Source organism: Protopterus annectens, chromosome 5.part0, assembly GCF_019279795.1.
Source record: "Protopterus annectens isolate FY-2018-M chromosome 5.part0, PAN1.0, whole genome shotgun sequence".
NCBI lineage: Eukaryota > Metazoa > Chordata > Ceratodontiformes > Protopteridae > Protopterus > Protopterus annectens.
This window is the reverse complement of record NC_056735.1, coordinates 849,525,128-849,550,812: the sequence shown is the minus strand read 5'-3', so window position 1 is coordinate 849,550,812 and position 25,685 is coordinate 849,525,128.

Below are 25,685 nucleotides of genomic sequence, written 5' to 3'. Positions count from 1 at the left end.
ATAATAATTGCCTTAGGAATTCAAGGCCATCTTCATTAGGAATCATTGTAAACAGAGATTTTACATCTAAGGTTACAAGCCAAATGTTAGATAAATCCATTATATCATGTGTGTATTCAGATAAACTTTTAAGAAATTCCTGAGTATCTCTAGTTATTGTATTGGTAGTTTACAATTTCTTTAAGCTGTTTTTCGATATATATCAAAAGTGGTTCTGTTAGTCATCCTCTACTTGAGACTATGGGTCTTATCTTAGGGTTATGTAGGTCTTTGTGAATTTTAGGTAGACCTCTAAAAACAGGAATAGTTGGTAACTCAACTAGAAAATATTTATATAAATCATGATCAATTACCTCACACCAAGTCATAGAGATTGCTATGCATATTATTAATTATCTTATTTAATTGTATACCATTAATTAATCGATAAGTCCATCATTCAACATTAATCGTATCGTATTTTCATAACAGCATTTATCTAAAACAACAATAGATCCGCCTTTATCGGCTGATCTTATGACTATTTGGTCATTATTGTTCAAATTAACAAGTGCCTCACGTTCATTTTTACTTTAAAGAAATTCTAGGTATCATTATATTTTCTATCATTAGACATTTGTATAAAGTCTCTTTCACAAGCCTGTTCAAATGCTTCTAGAAGAGGATGCATGTTAGGTATGAATATATTTGTTTCTTGAACAAAAACTGTCTTCTCATAATCATCTTTGTACAACATTTTCAGAGCCACATTCCTCACAAACATTTTAATTTCAAGAATAAAGTCAGTGACCTCAGTTCCTTTAGAGGGTATAAAAGATAACCCTCTATTTAGAAGTGACTTCTCAAAAACATTCAATTCATATTTAAACAAGTTAACAATTGGCTCAGATTCACTTGCCTTTGCATTTTGTTTTGCAGCACTGTTTCCTGCTGGTTTTGAGGGGAATCCATTTTCTCTGATCTCAAATGGGTAGAGGTATCTGATGAAAAAACGAATCCAAAGCTGGTTGAGTTGCTTTTGTAGCATTTTGTTTCCTTCTAACATCTCCTATCAATGGAGGAAAAGAGCCATTGAAGTTAACTTTTCTTTGTTCTTTCTCCACGTTGATAGTGCTAGTTGCATTATTCTCTATCATCACTAATTCTTCTTTGTTATGGCTGTGCAATCTGGATGATTGTTCCAAATGTATGGTTTCTACCTCATTGCTGGATAAATGTTGTTCCGAACGTGTGGTTTCTGTCTCATTGCTGCTCCGTGCAATAGCTCCCATACCATCACTTCCATTTTCGTTTTTCTGCGTCTCCAAGAACTGGAGGGGGCTTTGGTTTGTTTAGCTCTTCTGAATTGGTTTACAGAGGAAGGTTGATTCAAATGCGTTGTTGCCATTGGTTCTCTCATTCCCCTAGACTCTCGCGGCCAAGAGAATACATTGCTGACACTGAATCCTTTAACTCACGTTCGAGTTTCTGCTTTTTGTCTAATAACAGTCTATGCTCCAATATAGTTGTATGTGACAATACATCCTCATGAAATACAATGAGATCCCTTTCAGTCATTAGCGATGTCATCTCAGTCTGTAGGATCGTTATTTCATGGTTAATGTCATTTTCAATTTTTATGTATTGTTCAATAAGTAATTTCATATAAGAAACTGGTGTCAATATTGAGTTGCCATTTGGTCAAGAGTTCTGGATATATACTGCCATAAGTAGGCATCTTTAAAATTCGGAGTCCTCTAGGAACTACATGGAAGCAAAGACATGCCGCCATGTGTTTACGCTGCCATTTCATATTTTTTAGTTTAGTTATTAAATTGTCCATTCTACGTGTTAGCTGAAGAACATTGATTGTATGCATGTTACGTTGTTTGTTCTCATCAGCATTTAAAAGTTCAGTTCTATGAAACTATAAAAGTACATTGGTTTCTGCTTTTAATAAACGTTTAAAAGCTTCAGTAGCATTAGAAGTCTTATTACCTTCACATATTACATCAGATTCAGAAGCGTTTTCGTCGGCCATGTCCCTTTCACTGCCAAAAGCCACAATATTATCAAAATCCAATAAGCAGTTAAAAGGACAGAGGTACCTACAGCGTCAATAACAAAATGTAGAAATATCCAAAGAAATACACCAGGTACCTCCACAGCTCTTCAAATTCACAATCCTTTATTAAAACAGTAACTTTTTAGATCAGTAAGTGCTTTCGGGCTACTTCAAAACCCTTCATCAGACTTAATTAATGACATTTCTTTTCATTTAAATATAGAAAAAAGGCGCCAAAAAAATAATTCAATTAATTCATATATCTAAACTCACCACTAGATATAGCATTTATCTAAAATTCAGTTCTTGTAGTGTATTAATATAATTTGGCGCCAAAAAAATAATTCAATTAATTCATATATCTAAACTCACCACTAGATATAGTATTTATCTAAAATTCAGTTCTTGTAGTGTATTAATATAATTTGGCAAAGTACTGCGTTGGTGGTGCTGCGGTAGCATTGTCGCCTCACAGTAGGACGTTGTCCTGTTCGATTCTCAGCTAGCGCGTCTTCTGTGTGGGGACATGCGTGAATGGGCGTACCTTCATTGAAGGTTGTGCGTCGGGGCTGGCAACTCAGCATGTAATCTACTGCCAATCATTAGCGGACCGGAGTTCCGCTGTGGCGACTCCTAACCAGGAAAAGCCGAAAGACACAGCAACATTAATATAATTTGGCACCTTCTTCTATATTTAAATGAAAAGAAATGTCATTAAGTCTGAAGGGATTTGAAGTAGCCCGAAAGTGCTTACTGATATAAAAAGTTATCGTGAATCTGAAGAGCTGTGGTGGTACCTGGCATATTTCTTTGGATATTTCTACATTTTGTTGTTGACGCTGCACGTACCTCTGTCCTTTTAACTGCTTATTGGATTTTTTGATAGTGGTGACAACACTGATCATCAATGAAGGGATACCAGTAGCACTGGTAAGATCTCTGGCCAACTAATCCCAGGCTTCAGCTTTACATTCTGAGCCCTGGTAATCACCCTGCAGCAGCCAGGGTTCATAGTTTTGGACCAGGAGTCCAACAAACACTCTGGACTCTTGTGCACCCCTCCTCTGTATCCGAAAGCACTCTCCCTCACCAACACCTCCAGGCACATCAACAGGTTAATAAGACTCCAATGAATGCTGCAGAATTCCAGCCTGTGTTTTTGCGAAGCTTAACAACGTGCAGACAGGAGTAGACATTAACCATGTTTAAGCAGTGCTTATCGTGCAGTTTTTTCAAATGTAACAAACTTGTTTTTACATTAAACCCCCCTTTAGGTGGCCTCACACATTTCTACAGCAATAAATGTAAAAAGGTATGACTGCTGGGGACTCAAACCTGGGACCTACAACACTCTAAGCCATGACTCTACCTATTCAGCTACATGGATTGTAAGAAAGCCAGTATACATTTACATATACTATTAAGCTACCTGTTAGCATTACTAAGCACCATGCTGCACTGCGCAAATGGCCATTCATAATATAAAATAAAAACACATAGACAAACAGATAATTAATTACATTCAGTTTCTATTTATAGATGTCTGGCAGATGTCACCAGTGCATGTGTAAGTGCAGGTCGGCACTGTTGTGCTCCGCACTGTGCCATGCAAACAGGTATTAAAAGAAAGCAAAATAAAAAAATTAATTAGATCCAATTTCTCTTTTTAGATATCTGGCAGGTGTCAGTTGTGTGTGTGAGAGCAGCTCAGCTCTGCTGTGCTGCGCCTTGCTGCACTAACAGGCATTAAAAAATACAAAAATTAAAGAAAAAAAAATTCACACATTTTTATACTAGCAGGGTACATTACAGTGATTCTTCTCCTGTACATAACAACCATCCTTGTTACTGTGATCTCCCTCTGCAGTACACCATGATGAATATGCATGGCGTGTTGCCGAGGGGGTACCAGAGCCTACACAGATTTTATTGAATCCTGGAGAGAGAGTATTCTAGATCTATTCTCAGAAATCACACTCTCCAAAGCTAAGAATACAGCATCCATGGGACCAGATGACATCCCGGGCTGTGTACTAGACAGGGGCCTAGGGAAGTAAATAGTGTGGGAAGAAATAGCCAGGGAATTGTTATGGCTAGGCTTGTATAGGCCCTAAGGCCGATAGCCTAGTATCAACCTATGAATAAATGAAATTATAAATAAGGATAATAATTGCTGACATACCCAAGTAAAATAGGAGAAATTTAAAGAGGATAAGGTTTATAGAGTAGTGTTCACGCCATCAAAACTTCCAGTATGACATTACAAAAGTGAGATGCTTTTTTTTTTTTTTTTTTTTTTTTTTTTGTAGTTTTAAGTTAGATTGAAAATAATGGTGAATTAGAAATACTGCAACAGCCAGGCAGATATATAAATCAGGTTAAATGTCAATTAATTAATATACATCTTTTAAAGGGGGAAGATTGAAAACATGACAATTTCAGAATAAAAATAACGAGATATAAATCGTTACATATTTAAAAGAAGGAAATGTTAAAAATCATACTTATACCAACAGAATGAGTTCCAAATCAAAGCATTAATAGACTACCTATGAACAACAAAACCTGTTCTAAACTTTTACATTGTGATGACTGCATGTAAATGAGCCTGACATTTATCTTACTTTATCATCTTTTTATAACTGGTCTAGCTCATCAGGAACTACCTTCACACCCCCTTTTGATAGTTGCTGCTCTTACCACATGACAGATAACAAAAGGTAGAATTATTTAGGATTGAGTCTTGAAATAAATGGCACTCTAGCTATATCAGTACTTTATTATTGTTTTACCTGTGGATTCTTAGTGAGATAAATTACCTGCCAGTTCTCTGGCTAGCTCAGCAGATAAAGTTCAGTATGGGCTAGATGAAATAGTAGTCATTCTTAGGTACTTTCTGAAGCTGAGTGTAATGGAGTTTTTATTTCTACATAGGTCTTCCTCTGGAAATAATAACTAACCTGGGACTGCCAGAGCACATGTGGGGGAAAATCTGTGGTACAGAGTGCAGTCACAGCTATACTACATGTATATTGGTCTAAGTCTAAAACAAAGATTTTAGCAAATGTGAGGAATCATGTGAACACTTTTCTTATTCTGATCATGTGGGTGTTAGGTGTTCATTTTAATTTTGCTTGTAGACATATATTTATTTTATATATCTCAATATTAATGACTCAAACATCCCATTTTCAGGGCAAATGCCATATATTGATTTAATTATAGTTTCTGGTGGACCAGATAGTCCCACCAACCTTGTAACAATTTACAGAGTAAAACCAGGGTGAATCAGACCTTTATAGGAATGCAGTCTCAAAAACACAGTAATGCATTTACCAGTTGTGGATGACATAATATAGCATAATTCATGTAAATTTGCTAGTACACTTGAACAATTTACAAGCCATTATACAGTAATACAAAAGTTGGCATAATCAATACAGTATGTCAAGAATCAAAAACACATTTATACTGGATAAGGCAATCAGTATGGTATACCGGGTGACCATCAGTTCATTCGGCTAAAACATCGACATCCACAGCATTGACACTGCATAACATTGACACCCGCAGAGCTGACATTCCTCACACGGTAAGGAACCGTTTGGCCATCTGGAACTCCTAATCTACTAATTAAGCAAACAGCTTCACCCCCCCACACCCCTCTTACTTAATATTCCAACTCTGAGAATGCACTACCGTGGGGGTACGGGGCAAAGTTCACAGTGATGGCCAAACGGTTCCTTACCATGTGGGGAATGTTGCCTCTGCAGTTGATGTTATATGGTGTCTATGCTGTGGATGTCGATGTTGTGGCTGTTCGATGTACTGACAGTAACCCAATATACCTGCTTTGATTGTGTCTGCGGGTGTCTCAGACCATTTTGTGTAGAAATTCTTGTCCTACAAAGGCTCTTATTACATGAGCACACTTTCCTAAAAATAAAACAAATTTTTCCAATGTAATGACATATTAAAAATTATTTTGTCTTGAGAAATACACCTGTTTTGTAAAAGGTTTTTCATGTATCATTGCCTTAAACAAAAAGCAAATTGTGTTATATTCATTGATGTGATTTATCTCAAAGTGGTCTGTATGGGCATTAGTTCATGTATTTTCCAATACCCATTCCATCCTGTTCAGGGTTGCAAGGAAGCCAGAGCCAGTCCAGATACTTAGGGGCTTAAGAAAGGAAACTATTCCTAGATGGAACAGCAGTGTAATGTGAGATGTTCATAAAAAAAAATACTCAGATATGACTGCATCACCATTATGACTGAATTCATTGCAAAACTGCATCAAGACTTATGTTCAGACAAAGCTCAGTATTACAGACCAAAACAAGTGTTTTTGAAGGGTCAAGCCCCCCCCCCCAAAAAAAAACCCATGTGCAGAGCTGCAACCCCCAACAAACCCACAACTTAATATATACTATGTCTGAGATCACCAACCGTGAGGAATAGGGGAATGTCCGTATTTCAATGTATTGTTTTCACTTTATTAAAAATCTCAGCTTATTGTAATGCTTCAGTATATTAATATGTGTTTAATATTCAGATGGAGCTCTTTTTCCAGGTTTTTCAACAAAAATGATAAGTAGATAAAAGGCAATGGTGGGAATTTAAGCTTACATGATGATTTTTACTGTGAGTGTCACGGCACAAAGCGCACATAGGCACAGCACGGTTTAGATTCAGTAAGCTCCATGTAGTGGAGCACAATCACGCACACTCACATGCAAATACAGAAACTTTCGTGGAATGCAAATTTCAGCATAAGTAACTGAAATGTATACTAATGAAGCAAATCAACATGATTGAGCAATCAAACAACCTATAATGAAACAAATTTTTCCAATGTAATGGCATATTAAATGTAATTAGCATGAATTTAATACACCTGATGAATGCTCAGTACTGCACTATGTGCACATTCACACTGCTGTTCGCACCCGTCATATAAATAAGGGAAGAATAAGCAAAATTCATATTTTTATCTCTGTTTTCCTGTTATTGTGCAAACATGGAACATAAAATATGAAGAAAAGCTTATACATCCTGCACTTCAACCTATAATGAAACAAATATATGAAGTAGACTCTGTGTACATGTCAGCAGTATACTCGGAAAATTTCCAAGTACAGGAGTCTACACAGAAACAAGGACAAATCAAGGACAAATAAAATTCCTGAAATATTGACCAAATTGACCCTAACGGGTAACACCAAACATATTATGGGCTAAGTACACATTGTGGATGCTAGAAAATCATTCTTCCAAAAAAATGTCACTTTAACTGCCATGACATAAATGCACCCTTGATTCCCCACCCCCAAATGAAGAATAAACTAGTGCGTAATGCAGGCTGCTAAAATGCTCAAAACATGAGGCACAGTATTTTAATGTACTGTAACCATTATGCAGTACGTATCAAATATTTAGGCAAAGTAATACCCTGCCTTGTGTTTACAACATTGTGCTCCCCTGCAGGTTCCCTGACTACGACTACTAATCGTGTAGATTCCAGGTTGTCAGTATGGCCATTATGCAAATGAGGCCAAAACTCAGTGCATTTGCTGAATCACAAAAAAGAGTAACCCTGTAGGGATGTCCACATCCCTTGGGATTCATGAAGCTTGCGCCAGGCTCAGGCGAAGCGTAGGCAGTATAACGCCAAACCTGGCCGCCGAGCGATTCAGGTATGATCCAATTCCACGTGCACTACCGGCGTATGCCAGATCTGCGCAGCCCTCGGCTTAGCTATGCTAATCACCCCATGCGCAGTGCCGCACCATGCAAATGAAGTTGAATAGTGATTCATGAAGTGGTGCAGGCATAGCGTAAGCCCACAGAAATGTAAACCAAAAAACACGGTTTACATTTTTCCAAACAGAACATCGGAGCTATGAAAGCCGACCAGACTCATGTATTACAAAGTTAACATATGCCAATGGCTAAATATATAGCCAATGGCATAAGAAAAGATGCACAACACCTAAAGAACAACATTTAATGTCATGTCCACAGTAACACAAAGTACAACCGCAGGGCATGTGTGCGCAAACGGGAACACAAAGAAAATATATATAAATGTCATAAGATCGCAATGTAATACAAATCATGATTTCACCATAATACTCAGTGGTATGCATGGTACACCACAACCAAGCTGCAAGGGTTGCTAAGGGTCTGTGACAGTGTTTGGCGTGGTAACTAGGAATTAGTAGTCAATGCCATGCAAATGAGGCAGGTAATAGTGAATCGCAAATGTCCCGCCGGACTAAGGATGTACCATACGGCGCAGCACTACAACACCGAGGAGTGGCTTAGAGGTATACATGACATCAGCAGTGGGGTGTGCCACCATAGCTGTAAGCACATTGGAGCAATGCAAATCCAGCCTGGCCATTGCTAAGCAAAGCCGCAGGACAGGGGTGGGGAGGTAGGTATAGTATCGTTTAGATGAGAGCACATATGGTGCCCGAAAGCACGTGTGTACGGGGAGGAAAATTTGCCCGAAACCCGGTAAGTGGACGCATGCGCCGCTCACCATAGCTCAAACAGGAAGGTCAGGGGAAGAAAATAAGGAAATGCCGCAGTAGGGTAATTGGAGTACAACTGAGCAATTAACACCTATTAACTCACAGCGGGCAATCGACGGCAGCTGACAAGTCTGCTCGCAGAAACCTGCAAAACAGGATAGGGGAGGTGTCGGATTGCAAAGAAAAGAGAACTGTCATAGCAGAGCAAAGCAAACCTGCAGTAGACCGGCCATAGAACACATTACGCAAGATAAGCCAGGTGTAGGAAAGTATAAATGAAAGCAGGCTGCTGGATGCATGCCAGAAAATGGGAGGTGAAACTTGAAGAAATGTAAAGGGAAGGGCAAGAGGTAATCCATGGCAGCCAAATGTAATTCAACACCAAAGGCACCACAATAGTAGTTCCTGTCGTAAAACACACAAGATACTCTGTAGCTACGATTGTACATACACACCCTATGACATCATCGGTGTTCACAGCACAATAGTATAAAGCATGAAAGCACCCCACACACACCTGTGTATTCCCAAACACTGCACCATAGGTGTAAACATACGGGGAACTTTTACAATGTACATGTTGGGAGCTGCCATAGCTGTGATTCATCACCATGTGTTAGAGACTGACGGTGTTGTGGAGGATGATGCTGACAACAACCGCAGGCCCTGGAAGAGGAGAAGAGTGTTCAGACCAAGGGTAACCTACCAGGGGCTACATGATCTGGAGATAGTAGAGCATTACAGGGTGGACAGGGACATCTTACAGCAAATAGTTGAGCTGTGCCGGCCACACCTGAGATCCAGAAACAACAGAGGGGAACCCATCCCAGTGGACACGAAGGTATATGTAAGCTTGTGAATACTAGCCACAGGTACATTTCAAAGGCCAACTGGAGATATAATGGGGATCTCACAGGCAATCAGCATCCAGGGTACTACACCAGTTCCTGGATGCCATGATACCACATGCCAATGAGCATATATACTTCCCCCGAGCTCAGGAGGAGCTGGCCAGCAATATGCGTCTCTTCCACCATGTGGCCCACTACCCGGAGGTACTGGGTGCGATAGACTGCACGCACATACATATCAAGTCACCACCCATTGAGCATGGTAGGCGCTACATAAACCGCAAGGGATACCACTCCATCAACTGCCAGGTCATGTGCAATGCCCAGGGCATTATCATGGATGTGTGTGCTGGCAGCCCTGGAAGCTACCATGACTCCCACATCTGGCATGCCTCACAGCTGTATCAGGTATTTGTCAGGGGGACATCCCACATGGCCACCTTGTGGGGGATGCTGGCTATGCACTGGAGCCGTGGATGATGACTCCCATCAGAAATGCACACACACCCATGCAAGAACGCCATAATGAGGCACACGCACAAACCAGAATCATCATAGAGCATGTGTTCGGGATGCTGAAATCACGGTTCTGTTGCTTGGACATATCTGGTGGAGCCTTGCAGTGCTCTCCAGGCACATGTGCCCACATCCTCATAGTATGTGCCATGCTACATAATATGATCCTGCGGAAACAGCTGCAGCAGGGACAAAATGGTGAAGGCCCTCACAGCCCACCACAATTGCCAAGGCCATCACAGGCACAGAGGGATTCAGACCACGAACACCCTGTGCCAGCCCCATTAGGTAGACGGAGGCATGCCCAATATGCCTATGCCTTGGCAAAGAGGGAACGTATAGCACATACTCTGACAGTGTAGGCCCCTACGGACTGACACACCTCTCCACCTGCACACACACTAAAATGGATGGCACACACACACGACCACCTGTAAATTGTAATGTATAGGTGGCCTACTGTGTGAATCCTACATAGGCAGCCCTCGACCATTGTACACACAACAGCTATTGGAACAAGGAATGTTAACACCTGAACAGTACACACACCTATCAGCATATGTTGGTACTGTGTGTATAGATTCCTAGGTACATCGGTAGGTACACGCCTGCTTGTCAGAGGCCATTCATCAATCGAGGCAAACAGTGTCTGCTGTCGCCACCACATAATAGAGATAGAAAGGATGACAGAGAGATATATGTTGATATATATGGATTCACCTATATCTGCAAATATGTAGATAGGTCAATGACATGTACACAACCATGGAGGTACAAATAAATAGGATACTGCCAACTATGGAATGTGTCACATACCGACACGCGGAGTCAAGAGGCTGAAAGACCGAAAACACAGTACCAGAACACTAGAACCGCGTGTAATATTATCACGATATTGAGGGACATTTAGTTATCGCTGCCGGTGTTGCGGTCCATGTAGGTACTGTGTTCAGCTGTGTTTGTGATTGCCGTAGTCTGTGTATGTGTGTGTTGAGGGTGCCATGTGCGTTTCTGTGGGACTGTAATGTGCGTGTGTGTGTGTTTGCATCGTGTGTCTGTTAGTGCTAACTTGGAGGTAGATCATTACGGTAGGTGTGGTTATAGCTGGCCATAGGCATACGGTTACCACCTGTCCCACTTGGGACAGCCCCTCCCTCGACAGTTGTGTCCTGACAAAAAATATTATAAAGGGCAAATGTCCGAGATTGTAGGACATAATTATGTCCCATATATTATGTAATGTTGCATTAAATAGTTATGCATGTATCTAAAAAACATAAATGTTACATGAAACATAAGTAGCTAAAGTGCTACAAGAATAAGTAGCTGAAGTGCTACAAGAATAAGTATGTATTCAGGATAAAAGTATGTGCTATCCTGTGTACTGACCGTGGGTATGTGTCGGCCTGCAAACACCGATGTGTGTCCTGCAAATGTCCCACTATGGCCATTTGAAAAGGTGGCAACCCATGCCAAAGAGGTTCAGTCACGAACACAACTGCAATGAGTGCAAATATCTGTGACAGAAATACACGGGACAGCTGTCATTTAGTAACATTCCTTTACATATCACTGTATTTCCGGAGGTATGGAAGTATCAACCTCACCTGCATACTATATAGAAACCAATTAACAACGGCCCAATGTATAAGCCCGTAACAACCATAGTTTCAGTCTACTAACTGATAGGTCTTCAATTAGGGAAGGAGCCCACACACATATATGGAATAAGTAGAAATGCAGTCCCCACAAACCTGTATATGCTATATACACCCACCTACATCTCCCACACATGAAACAATAGCAATACAGACTGTAATAACATCACAAACATCCACTCACTCAATTACATCTGCAGAAGCGTTAACATACCTTGTGAGAGACACATTTGTAAAGGAGCCATGTGAAATTGTAGCTGTTGTATAATGGAACAGACGGCGATATTATAGGTTTTGTTTGCAATAGTCCCTTATCAGACGGTTGAGATGACAGGTACACTCACATGTAGAGCCACATACTCTAGCCATCACACACAATCCATGGGGGACATGAATCCAAAATATCCGTGTCTCTACAAATAGCAGTTGCAATTCCACACAACAAAACACATACAGGCCGTCTCCCCTAAGGTAGGGCAAAAGGGCAACGCCTAAGTGGAGAATTCAATTATACCCCACTGTTGCCGTGTAATTGGTGAATGGAGTAGCTGCACAGCTGATGTGCATGTAATAATTTACTCAGGAACACTAATTGGCAGCAGGAAACCACATGTTACAGCTATCGATGTCTATAAGGATGACTTGCCAGACATTCAAACCGTATGCTCATACCATAGAACCGTTTAAACAGTAAAGGTGTCAGAGAGGTATTTATGAAAGTTCGGAAGGTTAACAAGGTATGTAGAACACTCAGTATGTTAGTGTATGTATAGCCTGTTTTGTATTGATTAAAAGTGTCCGCAATGCATAAAGTGGGAAAAGGTATTGTGTAGTGATGTCTTGCTGAGCATACTAGCACTTGTAGAAATTGTGTGTCCTGCTGTGGACCACAAGGTAAACATCAGACCCCACAAGGGATGCTACATGAAAGCTTTAAACAGAAAAATTCCACACCACCCACCGTCAGTGGTAGGGTATGTCTAACATGTACGTGCCATAGCAGGGGATAGTTTATGTTGATATACTGTCACAGTAGGCATGTGTATGGGCATATAACTGCAATAACTACAATAACATGCCTAAGGTGGTCCTGCTGTGCAAGTATGCTTTGCATTATGGGATAAGTCTTGCTGAGCATACTAGCACTTGTAGAAATTGTGTGTCCTGCTGTGGACCACAAGGTAAACATCAGACACCACAAGGGATGCTACATGAAAGCTTTAAACAGAAAAACTCCACACCACCCACCGTCAGTGGTAGGGTATGTCTAACAAGTACGTGCCATAGCAGGGGATAGTTTATGTTGATATACTGTCACAGTAGGCATGTGTATGGGCATATAACTGCAATAACGACAATAACATGCCTAAGGTGGTCCTGCTGTGCAAGTATGCTTTGCATTATGGGATAATATGTAAAATATGTGTAATGTACAGTATTGTAGGTAGATATGTCAGATATTCTACACAGCATAACAGTTCTATCATGCAAACAAAAGGTATCGTCTATTGGCATGTACAATACACAATAACAGGATACATATGGCTTGTAGTCACGGGACACTTTAACAGCATGATAGCTAACTGAAATGGAAGAGCTACTCAATTAACCATGCACAAAGGACATGTAATAGCTTCACACGTTCATAGTGAGGTACTATGCTGTCTGGCAAGTCTACGTGTAAGCCCAACTACAGGATTTACACTGGCGGCACCTCTCTAGGGTAGTTTCCTGTCTGTGAACAGCAGAGCCATGTGTTACCTGCACCTTTGCACAGTACAGCCACTGCAGTGATCCCTGATGTACATGTGTGTCTCCCATCCACCAAGTGAGGTATCTCATAAACAGTGCTACTGAGTGTCCCTGCATGGTGTATATAGGAATCATGTTCCAAAGCATGGTGAGTGTCTGGTTTGTAAATGTAAACCTCAAGCACATCCCACTCATCGTTGCGTTTGTGCACATATCCATGGGCATGTTGCTCTCAGTGGCTTTTGCTTATGTCGCTTATGTGGAGTATATCCATGAATATTGTTATGGACATGGGCCCTGTATGTTCAGCAGAGGTCACCCCTGAGTATGCAGTATGCAAATGTGTACAGTCGTGGTGTCAGTAGTTCTGCCGCATACGCCAACCTTCGGAGCTCAATAATCCTCATGGTGTGTTAATGTTGTGGTATGTAAAGCCGTTGCTGTTCTGTAAGGTACACCCTAAATGGGGTGTTGTACCCTTGAATGTGTGTATACATCAGGAGTTTAGAGGTACAATGGGTGCCTTTGTTCCAGCTACAAACCCAGTACAGATAAGGGTGGCCACGTAGAAGGATATCCACGCCACATTGGCAATATGGTTGTCAAAGGAGTGGGTGCTACATACGTGTGTACTAAGATCCCGTATAATGTCATATGTATGTAGGGGACTACCACCTATGTGATAGTCAGTGGGTGATTGGTGTAATCCAAAGGGGATGTTCACGCACCATGTGTCATGCAGCTTGAGGCCATGTTATCGACATCAGGTATCCGTCACAGTGACACCCTTATGGAGGGAGTCTGTATCAGCTGGTGGATCAATCATGGCATCTTGTATGCAGTTGTCTGGAAACCTAGTCAAGGAAAGTCCCTCTGTGCTAGCCTGTACCTCAGGGAAGCATATACCGAACATGAGGGGCCCTATGACTGAAGACTGTGGTATGGCAAGTGTAACTGAAATACAGTAGGTACTACAGTATGCTACCCTCATTGTGTGGGTCCTGTCCATGAGCCACTTTGCATAGGGGTCGATGTGCAGGTGGATGTGTATGTTGTCAATACCAGAATGGAGAATGGTGCTGAAAGCCAATGAGAGGACAATGTAGGCTGTGTGGACCCCCTTACCGTCATGAACTACCCTGGTAACTGTATCAAAGGAGTCCACCAGGTGTAGGAGCCATGGTCTGGCTCTAACAAGTCCAACCTGGGTAGCATCAAAGGTCTGGAGCCCACCAATGTCTGTGAATGACTTCAATGATGATGTGCCCCATAGCCTTGCAGAACAGTCCAGTCAGGCGTATAGGGCAATAGTCTCTCTGGTTCATTGTGGCGCCACCTGTGTGGAGTGTGATAAATGTTGCTGTGCACCATTCAGGGGCCACAATGTCTGATACAAGGCTATTAGTGAATCTGGTGGCCAAGTGGGGAGACATGTCGTTCTGAGGTTTGTGTAAATCACAGCCTGGGATATTGGACGGTCACATGGAGTCTGTGTTCCAGGCCTTAGAGTGTGCAGGTTGAAACTGTATAGTTGTGACCGCAGGGACCCCGCAATATTCCTGCATGGATTATGGACCTGTAGGGAGTGAGAGGGTGTAAAGTTAGCACTGAACCCATCCACCAGGATGTTGCCAACATCACTCTGTTCTGTAATGTTCCTGAGTAACCATCGTATGTCAGAGCAGATGTGGGTATTGCCAGTGACTACTGACATACATCCATAATGCTTTGTGGTACACCCTGGAATGTGTCGCAGTAATGTTTATGTAGCTAGGTTTGGAGGATGTGATAAGGGATCCCAGAGCCCTACTGAGGCTGACCAGTGAGCTATCCCACCCATGGGATTGTACTCCACTTTGCAACAGCCTCCACCTTTTGTTGTACATTATGTCCATGGAACTGGACCCCCAGAGTGGCGTCCATTATCTGGTGGGTACCATCATGGCTCTGTTTGGAATAGCATGATCCATGCAGTCGTGTAAGTGCTAATGAAGTGCACTGGGGTATGTTTCAGCGTTTGTATGTGCATTGTCCATCTGCACGGGTGTCATGACGTTTACTACTGCTGTCATAAGACATCTGTAGTAGGAATTGTACTAATCTTGTACTGTGTATGCCGTGAAGGGTGTGGTGCCGGGATGTGGATAACAAGGGTGATTAGCATATGTTCAGAAACTACCAATGAGGGGATAACCCCAGGTGTGGAACACCAGTGACATGTTGGTAATGTCCATGTCTAGGATATTGGTGGTCTTGGTGGTGGTGTGTATGTGTTGATCCAGCTGAATGGAGGTTATGAATCCCGGACAGCGTTGGCCTAATGTGTCGGTACATGAGTAGCTATCCCAGTTAAGTGTGGGGTAGTGTCAGTCGCACATCAGTAATACCTGTCTGAACCTTACTGTCCAGTACACCAAGAAATGAGGGCCGGTAACCGTGGGGTATGTTGTTGAATCCGTAGCATGTTACAATGTGTATAGCAGTTCTGGCCACAGTTAGTTGCATGTGGATCACCTCTGATGCATTGTGCTAAGTAACCAGCCAGGAGGTGTGTACAACATACTGAAATATGGACTCACCTCAGCCGTGGGTGTTCTGGTCCAGGTAACATGACTGAAAGGTGTGGTCTGCATATAATCTGTCAGTACAGGTGTGCTCTGTGGAGCCTAGAGGCAGGTCCCAGTCACTGCAGAGATATTGAAGTGGTCCATTATAAGGAGTGCCTTGCCTGCATGCGTCAGAGATGATGTCAAGCATTGAGTCACATGACCCCATGTTTTGCTTGCCTGTTCCCGTTCTGGTGGTGAATGTTATTGGAAACTGCAAGACAGGCAATATAGGAGCAGCAAGAGCCTTACATGTTATCTGTATTCCCAGGGCTGACAGGTGCAGGTCATCTGTGCCAAAGCATCGTGTTTTGTTGACCATGTCATTCAAAGCGGACAGATACTGGATGCCTGTGGAATGACAGCAGAAGCATAGGCAACTGTTGAAGTGAAACAGTCAGTCGTTGTACAGTGGTATCTAGTCTGGACGAATGCAGAATGCTCCCCAGGGCTTGGCCGATATCTTCTGGGCTACAAGACTGGAGAGCTATTGCATGTCCCTGCACATGTAGTCTGGGAAGTTACATCTCAGGGCAGTCACACTAACATGGAGAATGACAGTCAAATTGTACCTGGTGAGGTGTGGCATGGGTGCATAGGTTATGTTGCAGAACCAGTTACCCGACAGCTAGATGTAAGCGACTATCGCCTTGTGTAGCCTGCTGAGTGGGACATCAGTATGACCGCCTACAGAGTCACCTATGACAGGTGTGTTGTGTATGTTATAACACCCAATTGGCTGTATTTGATGGGCACACATGAGTCTGTGGGCTATAAGTAATTGTTGTGTTTGGTGATGGGGGCTGCCTCTGGTGCCTACACAGAGTATGGAGAGGTTCTGCAAATGTCATATACTATGTGTGGCCTGTGGTGGTGAAGATCTTGTGAGACTATGTAAGTGAGGTGTGTTGCAAATGTTACACATCCCCACATGAATGTCAGGTTCAGTCTGGGTTGGTGAGAGCATTACCCCCAGCATGGCTACATATGTGCATCTCCCACAGGAAATGTAAGGACAGACAGCGTACTTGTAAGAAATGAGTTGGCATGGGTGCTATAGTAATTAGTAGCTCATGAAGTGCTCACAAGTTCTGAAAAAGTGCTGAGCAAGAAAATGCAATACAGATAGGGTGTTAGATAATATCAAACCACTGCAACCCACAAGTGGAGACTACAGTCATAATTGGAGGCAATGCACTATTACCCTGCTGAGTATGGTCTGCAAGTCTATGAACCTTTATCAACGTAGATGTTAGCAGTACAGAAGTAGATGACAGTACGGATGATTTCACACTGCATAGCATACCTGTGACAGGTCATAGGACATCATCACCCATACTGAGTTCCAGCTACACTGAGTATACTAGATGTACCTTTGTATGTCACAGGAGTGTTCTACCAGTGGCCTGTTGACAGAATCAGCACTACAAAAGGTGTCAGAGTGACATGTGCATATCACACCAGTGGCAGCTACAGTAAAACAGGGTTAATGTTTTGTACTCCCCCCTCATTGTAGCCCATACCACACAGACAAATGGGAGGCATCTGTGTATGTAAGGATGTGAATGGCCATGACCTAGGAGCAATAGCTGTCTCAGTGTTGTGGACAACATACAGAATGAGCTTTGTGGGTGAGGTGTGTGACATATGTGCACAATCTGACAGCTGATAATAGCATTGTCACCACTAGGTGAATAACTCTGTACCCATTAACTACCACCTAGGCAGCGGTCAACATTATGGACACTGTGTAAGGGATGGTGCTGTTCAGTTCACCTCCCTGAGTTGGTGATGTCTCCAGGCCTATTAGGTAGTCATACGAGGCACCCATGTCATGACAGGGTGCCATCCATGAGCATGGAGATCACTGGACAGGCATACTCAGCACTCGGGTGACCAATATCGGATCACATATCACCTTTAAGGGGTATTGGCCGTGCGTGGATGGGCAATACCAGCCTTCACAATCCTCACCTCCACTATGCAGCCTGCTGGCCATCTTACATAAAGACATGTGCTACACTGTGATGTTGGACATGCTACATGTACATATCCTGATCTGAAAGACATACGTCATGGACAGCCACCATCCTACTACAAGGATCACCACATGCTGGACAGATCCCTGTGCCATACGTGTTACATACTCCCACCATACCATGCAACCCTGTCCATCAAAGCTGCACATGTCATCTCTGTCATACATGGTGTGATGACCACATGGTAGATGTATTATTAACTATCTGGATCAGTAATGTGGCACTGATGCACCTCGTGGTGGCAAAATGGCTGTCAGATACAGCTAGGAAACCTTGCCCATACATGCTATAGTTGATAACCATCCCTGCGAATGACGTTCGGCTAGCCATTTTCCCATGTCTATCACATGTGCAACACAGGCGATCCGTGGCAGGATGTTGAACTGCTGTACAGTGCCGTGTAGATGTATATGGCAAAACACATGCATGTAAAGGTTCCATGTGTATGTGTGCATTGTCACTGCTCATGTCCATTAAGGCAGTGTATGTGTTGATATGTGACATATACACAGCATCAAGGTCAACAGCATCACTGTGGACACATCCAGGCATGTGCTGATAGGTAAGAACACCAGTACAGGCAAACATGCCCACATCAAGACAGCATTCACATGGAGTATGAACAATGTAATGAGGTGACACACATATATGGTAATGATATCCAATGCATAACGGGTGTTTCATGTGTGTGACACAAACATGTCAGTCGTGTCAGTGTCATGATGATTTGCAAAGATAACTGTGCAGATGTACTAGATTTAATACAAATGTATGTGCAGCTGTATCTCTGTACATCTCTGATACTGTGACCTGTCACCATCATTATGTCTTCCAGATAATGCCTCATTCATGCCTACCAGTGTACAGCCACCAGGAGGATGATGTCCTCATCCCGTACCTCCATGAGAACTACGAGGTGTTCAGCCATGTGCCACAGCATGCCCAGCAGTGTGACAACCTGTGGCAGGACCTTCACAGGAGGGTTAATGATGTGGGTGGCTATAACCGCACCTACCAGCAGGTGGGCAGATACTGCATGGACTTGATACAACATGCAAAACAGCGTGCCACTGCAGTCGCCAGGGAACAAGGTGGAACAGGTGGGGTGGGCCACCAACCCAGCCCTCACTCACACCCACCGAGGAGCTACTGGCCAGCCTGGGGACACCCTCAGAACAGCATCCACAAACACTAGCTGCCATCGTGGAGGTGGGTGTCTCCCAACCAATGAGCCTGGAGTTGTCTGGTAAGTCACTACTGCACATATGACTATTATATCCCATTTAGTTGCATGTGTCACTGTACAATATGTAATGTAACATCATATGCAAGGTATGTTTACACACATGCCGCATATTACAGTATGCTACCCTGTGTATGCACACATGTGCATACTATATGCTATTGCACAGGCAAATGTGTTAACATGTACAGTGCACCCTGTGGCTGTCATACAGTCATAGATAATGTTCAAACAGCTGTGTCACCCCTATACAGGTACCTCTGGCGTGCCGCACAGACATCAGTCCATTGCAGGTGAGACTGTCATCAGTATCAGGCATGTTAATGCATATATCTATTCGCCATGTGGCCAGTTAACACATGTACACATGATGTATGGTCCAGTCATGATATACAGGTCGCATCTTCCATCATTCACACTGGCTACCCATGTGCAATATATACAAACGAAATGAAACACTGACATGAAACCACAGTATCTGTCATTGCTACATGTGTGGACAGCTGTGCATACAACAGTGGAGGTGTTGTTCAATGTAGGCATATGCATTATACATTGGAACAACACGCGTGGTATGCAAACAGTACCACACAGTGAGCTGGGATATGGGCAGCCCACACGAGTCACCATTGTGTTATATGCCCCTGCAATGAGTGCACACATTGTGATGTGCCATATGATATGTCCCAGACATGTAGTGTTCTGGCTGGAATATTGTCACACTATCCCATAACACATACCCCACATACCAAACATACAACCTGTTGTCTGCATAGCCCTGTGGATGGTGACATATCTGACATCTATGGGTGTATGTCATATGGGACTACACCGACATGTGAGCTAGACGGCCATCACAAACATTTGGCCAACACATGTTCACACATGGCCATGGAGGATGGCCAGAGACATGTAGGCACACAGTAGATGTGATGTGTATACACCCTGTTGCACATTGTCCACACATGGTCCAACTATAGCCTTAGTTGACTGATTATATAGTTGATGTGGTACACTGGACATCCTAAAAGCCTGCGCACAGCTAGTGGAGGTGTCACGTAAGTCGACCATATAAGATGTGTTGAACATCACAACTGTGTCATAGCATGACAGTAGTCACCTGTACAGCTTCCACAGACATTGACAACACATCAGGCCACAGATACCATACATTTCCCTTGCTGCTGTAGGACATCACTGTCAGCCGTGCACCTCGTGTGTGTGGTACATCAATGTCATGTGGGGCATGGTGTATAGACAAGTCTGCCATGTGTGGACATGGTTGCCAGGCAGCTAAGACTCTGTAGTAGTTGTGCAGGGGTGTCATCCGTAGGTCTTCCAGTGACCTGTCACATGACACAGCATAGTTTGGTGTGTACACAGCTCAGCAACGTGGGTCACAATCCACAGTTATGTCACATGTATGCACGCAGTTATGGCTATGCAATGTGTGCATATTACACACTGTATAGCAATATAGACACCTCATGATGCCATGCAATGGCATAGTGTCTGTACTTCACACTGTATAGCAATGTAAACACCTCACACTACCCTTCCATGCTCATACACATTTGCTAAACGTGCATTCTATCTGTAGGGCATACAGACAACACTGCAATGTGATACCCATTACAATGCTGTACATGTGTCAGGACACCATTGTGTCAGACATGTATGCATGTCAATGCACACATCAGCAGATTACATGTCAAGGTCACTTCAGCCATGTGTACTGTTAACCTGTGCTGGTCCACATGGTGTATCACAGGGATGCATGCTTACTACCATGATTGTGTGAACTGCATGGCTACTGATATGACACCTGCTTGCTGTTGTGTGCAACCCAGGGAGGTATGCTAACTACCACTATTAATGTCTGAGCTGCATGCTGTCTGCTGTTTCACATGCATGCTGCATGCCGTCTGTCAGATCACATGCATGGTGTGTGTGTGTGTCTGTGTGTGTGTCTGTGTGTGTGTGTCTGTGTGTGTCTGTGTGTGTCTGTGTGTCTGTCTGTCTGTGTGTGTGTCTGTCTGTGTCTGTCTGTCTGTGTGTCTGTCTGTGTGTCTGTCTGTCTGTCTGTGTGTGTCTGTCTGTCTGTGTGTCTGTCTGTGTGTCTGTCTGTCTGTGTGTCTGTCTGTCTGTCTGTGTCTGTCTGTCTGTCTGTGTCTGTCTGTCTGTCTGTGTCTGTCTATTGTAATGTAGAGTCTTTCTTTGCATTCATAGGTGATGTAGGTGTGTTACCCTCCTGTGGTCCGTCTGATGTTAGTGTCCCCACAGATACTAGCTGTGGTGAACATATGCATGAGGTACAGGCAGGGTTGTCAGGGGCTGAATCTGTGCCATTGGTTGCCATCCCAGCTATGTCCCCCTCTTCCTCACACACAGTTCTCATGCCAACACATACCCCATCACCAGTGGCCATAGAGGAAGGACAGTCAGCGTGTGTTAGCTTGGAACAGGAATGTGCGGTGGCTACAGAAGGTGTCTCCACACCATGGTGTCAGTGTAATGACTGCAGATGTGCCACACAGGCATGTAGCCAGTGGTGCTTGTAGGAGGACCTCTGGCAGACATGCACCTGCTGGACAGAGTGCAGCAGCTGGAGTCACCAGACGCATGTTCCAGACTGTAATGGCGGCACAGGCACGTGCTGAACGGCAGAACAGAGAAGGGAAGAGGCTTCAGAGGGCTGCTATCCATACTCTAAATGACAACATACAGGCATTGGCAAATGCTCAACAGCAGATTGCTGATGTTCTGGACAGGCAATTGGGTGACATGGTCGGAATCTTTGACCGTGGCATGGCAATCCGCGAGCGTAAGCTGTCTGTGCTGGAACATCTGGTAGGAGTGAGGCATAGGCCACGTGGATGTAGGCCAGCTACACCACCTAGTGCAGGTCAACGTGAACGAGCCACCTCACATGCCCACTCCCATAGTGCCGGTAGCAGTAGCAGTGCAGCTGGTGTTGCACTGTCCACACCAGGACACAGCAGGCCACATGGACGTGGCCCTGGATGTTCCCAGTGGGGACACGGTTCCAGTGGACATGTGTCATCGGACAGTAGCCAATATGTAACTCCACCTGGTAGTGCCCGTGCAACCCCTGGCAGGCACAGGTCACGTGGCCGTGGCCGGACACAGTGAGCTGTACATCCTGGTCTGTACAATCTGGAGCTGTCAATAATACCCCTGTGTAGGCCTGGCAAAAGGCAGAACTGTGTGCACTCATACACGCACACAGCAAAAACATCTGTAGGGCACCGCAATACCCACATGCATAACGACCACACATGTCCAATCAGATCACCGGCCCTTACCCACACACATGATGTCATCCACTGGTGCAGCCTATGCCCCTGGCAAACATTATCACCCTGTGCATATGATGATGCCTGTGCCGCATCCCTATCATCCACATCATCGGTGCAGGGACATGCTCAAATGGTCTGATACACAGGGTGAACAGAATAGTGAGAGAAGTGTATATTACATTAGTTGTGTACTGTTGACATTCACCAGACATATCATGTAGTACAGGTTTATAATGCATTGTTATATGTTCACAGTATGTGTCTTGGTAACAACTGTAAAAGCATGTTGGTAATGATGCCCTGGTTCCCTCCTTATGGTCTACTTGCATGTGCCAACAAGTAGCAGTGTTTGCAGTTTCCCATGTGTAAATGTGGAGTACTCACAGGCATGTATGGCAATAACAGCATGCTATACGTAGCCTCAACCTGACTGTTAGGCTACCATACCACAGATGCCCATACATCTACTGATCCAGAAGCATGTGGGCTGTTTAATAGGCTACAGTGGCTAGAGACGTGACATCCATACCAGGTCACATCACAGGTATGTTGACATGGTGCGGGGGGTTTACACAGCGGTCTGGCCGATGATAACGTTAGAGGCCACTTGATAGCATGAGGCCTCACTGTGTAGCAGTAATACCCTGTCACATTACAGGATGACAACACACACAGACATACACAAACACACAGTAGCATGCCCAAACTCACGGGGTCAACAACACTATAATGCACACTCAATAGTGTTGAGGTGAGGACCCCTGCCTATAATGCACACTCGATAGTGTTGAGGTGAGGACCCCTGCCTATGTGGTAATCACCCTCACAGTACTGTGCACCCAGATGACGCGACACAGAGAATGAACATGTACACGTAGCCAGTAAGGCTGAGACCAATGGCATCAACAGGGTAGTAGACTGCATCACCATGAGGGGTTAGGGATCCTGTCTGTTCTGTATAGTAGCATACACCCTCACTCCATGCACCAGACATACATACATGCATACAGACACACACCCATACTGTGGAGTCCACAAATGTCATTCACATACAGATAGCTGACATGTGTGTGATACACACACCACCCCTGCCTACGTCATGCTTTCCACACTGCAGTATGTACAGATCTCTACAACAGTGTACAGGGGTATGTAACAATTGGGATGTATTCCCCACCATATGTGGCATATATAGTCACACAAGCAAACACACATGGCAGTACTGTGAATGATACACCTGCTATATAATGATACGTCTGACAGACATGCAGCAGTACTGGCCGCATTATGTGTACCAACGCTACCTTCGGCAATTGTGCTGCTATATGCACACGGGAGGATGTAAGTGTTACAGGTGTCAAGTGACTTACAGTCAGTAACACCCTGATCGCTGTGTAGGTTTTATGACTTCACCATCAAGTAACAGTAACATAGCATACTGTTTACACATGTAATGGTAGGATGGCTTGTGACACACCTGTGAGCCATCCTCGGCAAACATCCATCTGCAAAGGTGGATCACCACTTATGTACACACATCCATCCATACCTGATGTACATCCTACCTTACTGTCTGTATTTCACCATATACAGATGTCAATGATGGTGCTGCATTGCAACTGCATGTTGTAGTTAGGCACAGATGAATTACATACATCAGCTACTGTACATGCATGGTAGCTGCATGCACACCACTACATGTACATGTGTGTTGGTCCTACATGCCTGTCATGTAGCCATGGTTGTATGCATTGCAATTGGTGGACATGTGTGATGACATACATAACACATGGACTGTTGTATGATATGATGGGTGTCATGGGTAACTAGTACAGAGGGAATGTTTCCTCGGTCAACATTGCTACCTCATGTACTGTTAGCATTCAACAACCATGGACCTACCTTCCATGTGCATGCGTGTGATTGCTGTAGCCACTTGTCTGCACGGAGGACAGCAAAAGCTATGCTATGTACATATGTGTTGTGTGTGTGGTCCATGCACATATCCACTCATTACATGTATGTCATATCCAAACATGTGTGTTCTTTGGTGTACAGTGACAGTCATCTGTCACAGCTGTGTAAGACCCAGGGCCCCTGTTATGTGTAGAGCCAACCTGGTTATGTACAGTGGTATCATTGCATTGCTTAACACATGATGGAACCCTGTCAGTACATGTGTAATCTGTACAGTTGCTGTAGACCTATGTACAGTCCACTGGTCATGAGTCACACAGTGTTGTGGTAATGTATGGATGTGTGTTGCTGGTCCAAGGACATGGTGATGTCTGAGGGCTACATAGTAGAATGCGGCGTTTACCTCTGTGATCTGCACTTGAGACATCTGTGATGGCTCCTGAGTGTGTACTGGTCAGTACATGTGAGTGGCCTACATGTACGGGGGACAGTAACACCATACTGTGCCCTTCCATGTTTAGAGTCCGTGTGCATGCAAGACAGCCCTTTGTTACTGATAAGTGTGTGAGCATGCCCAGTACGCCATTGTGTAGATGGACACACAGTACATTCCAAACTGTGCCCTTCCGTGTTTAGAATCCGTGTGCATGCAAGATGGCCCTTTGCACCTGCTAAGTGCGTGAGCATGCCCAGTACGCCGTTGTGTAGATGGACACACAGTACATTCCAAACTGTGCCCTTCCATGTTTAGAATCCGTGTGCATGCAAGACAGCCCTTTGCAACTGCTAAGTGCGTGAGCATGCCCAGTACGCCATTGTGTAGATGGACACACAGTACATTCCAAACGGACGTATGATACTAAGTGTGTGAGCACCCAGTGACACCTTGTGTCGGTGATGTGCCTCTGTGTATGGGCATGGCCATTGACATCCTGTATAGCGATGGTGGTCATCCAAGCAACAGATGTCCATACCCCACGTCAGGATGGATTCCTACATTGAACACACTGGTTGACTGTCTTGAAGGGTGTACTGTCTGTGGCGCATCTCGTATCTATGTAGTGTTGTAATAGTGCTCCGTAAATAGGCAGTTGTCCCGCTCACACCACTGCTGTGTGTTTTGTCTAAGTCTACCTTGGGACAGTAATATGCTTTTAGACTGCTCACTCTCTATACATTCCCTATTGGCATCTTTGC